The sequence below is a fragment of the Octopus bimaculoides genome, chromosome 2 (assembly GCF_001194135.2).
Source record: "Octopus bimaculoides isolate UCB-OBI-ISO-001 chromosome 2, ASM119413v2, whole genome shotgun sequence".
NCBI lineage: Eukaryota > Metazoa > Mollusca > Cephalopoda > Octopoda > Octopodidae > Octopus > Octopus bimaculoides.
Genome location: NC_068982.1, coordinates 78,159,507 through 78,161,929, shown reverse-complemented (window position 1 = coordinate 78,161,929; position 2,423 = coordinate 78,159,507).

The following is a 2,423-nucleotide window of genomic DNA, read 5'->3' as shown; positions in this document are numbered from 1 at the left end:
ATTGAATTAAAGTCGGTGAGTTACTTAACACGCTTTTCTACAATTTCTTCAAAATGGCCGTCTTTAAGTTAGCGCTAATGATGTCAGCAAAAATGGCATACACAATAGCAATTGGTTTAAAGTTGGTTCTCGATCAATTGTGAATAATAATTACAGCAGCCAGAAACGATCAACTGTTGTGACATAGCGATCACATCAAAAATGGCGCACAATGGCAGCAACAATCAGTTTATCTGAAAGACACAGGATGCACTCACACTTACACACACACACTCACACACACACACAAATATATATATAGCAAGGAAAGAAAATAGGAGAGAAAGAGAGAAGTTAAGGATGCAACTTGAAACATGTCAGTAGCTAACATTAATGGCTGCCAGCGTTGATGAAGAATTGCTGACGTTTTTATTGTACCATATGAATGCCATCCGCCTTGAAAACCTGCCTACTCATCCATCTACCTACCTACCAACCTACCTACCTACCTACCTACCTACCTACCTAACTGTCTATCTATCTATCTATCTATCTATCTATCTATCTATCTATCTATCTATCTATCCTATATACCTAGCTGTCCGACTTTCTGTCTGTCTACCTGGCTATTTATCTGTCTATGCACGTACATCGGTAAGTCGTTTGACTATGTAAATAAATATATGTGTGTGTATGTGTGTGTATAATAAATAGATAGATACTTATGTACATACATGCATATATACATACATACGTGCATACATACATACGTGCATACATACATACATACAATTATTCGCGTACACAGACACACACACGAACTATTGGACGCGTATGGTGTTGTGCAAGCGCCGTCCAAGTGCTCATATGTGCTAATAAATGTTGACCTAATGATGCTCATAATTGGCTTGTCTCGAGGTGTATTACTCAGTTAGAATAGCAACGAGAGAGAGAGAGAGAGAGAGAGAGAGAGAGAGAGAGAGAGAGAGAGAGAGAGAGACTTAGTGAATTAGTGATAGTGTGTGATGTGTCGTTGTTCTGGTGTTGATTAGCGAAGTCAGTGAATATTTAAATGAAAGGAATTGAACAGAGACAGAGAGAAACGGAAAAAAGTTGATATATACATACATCAGAACGCCATGCTGGTAAAGATACAACTACACACTCACACATACACACTAACGCACATATATACATACATACATGCATACATACGTACATGCATACATACATACATACATACATACATACATACATGCATACATACATATATACATATATATATACATATACACATATATACATACATATATATATATACATACATACACACACACACATGCATATATATATATATATATATATATATATATATATATATATATATATTCTATTTGCCAACATAATGTGGCTGTTCCAAAAGGGACGATGTTACTGTTACTTTTAGCTCCAATATACATCGTTTCTAGCTGGCTATACGACACACTACCTCTGTCCTTATATTTTCGAGCAGGTAGCCCACCACTCCCACCTAGCGCAAACCAACATCTGTGGACTCTTTTCTGGGTTATTGCCCTTTATCAACACAAACCAGCTGCTTTGGCCAGATGGTGTTGCTGAATTCACCGTTCGAACATATAGCTGGCAAAATAAAATTGCATCTTTGTGAGAACACTTCGCCCGAACAGAAGAAAGTTACCTGAAGCAGTAAATAGGGCAAAACTAATCGATGAAACTCTGGTTTTGAAATCTACACAGAAGCCAGCTGTCACACTGATATCATGCCAGTGGAAAAGATCAAAATCTGTAGTTATTTTGAGCGGGTGTATTAATTGATTCTAAAAATAACCCCCAAAAGTAACCTGAGACCATACTTTTTTTTGTAACAAAAATAAGGTAGGACTGGATGTAATTGACCAAATGATAAGACATTATTCGGTCAGAGTCGGTAGCAAGCGGTGGCCCATGCATGTTCTTATTACAATATTTTGGCTCTAACTCTTGTAAAAAGTTAGGTAATATACAAAAGCATATGTATATCAAACATTAGTTGGCGGGAACATATTCAAAAAACTGTTGAGGAGCTTTGTGGTCGCCAAAATGCTAGGAAATTTCCAGTTGATGACTCAAGTACTCCTAAAGAAAATTTCGACGTACATATGTAAGTGTTAACCATCGAAACAGAACCACAAAAATATGTAGAGTCTGCAAAAAAAAAACCCCCAAAAAACAACAGAAAAACGGCTTTATGCAACAAGTGAAGGGAAAAAAGTGTGATGAATGTTGTTCATAAATTTCATATCTGATTTTTTTAATGCAAACAATTAATGGCGTTTTCTTAGAATTAAAAAAAATGGTTTATTTATTTGTTCAACAAACGTTCTTCCTCATTTCACATTTTTTCTTCAAATTAAAAATAAAAATAAAACATTTGGAGAAGAGGG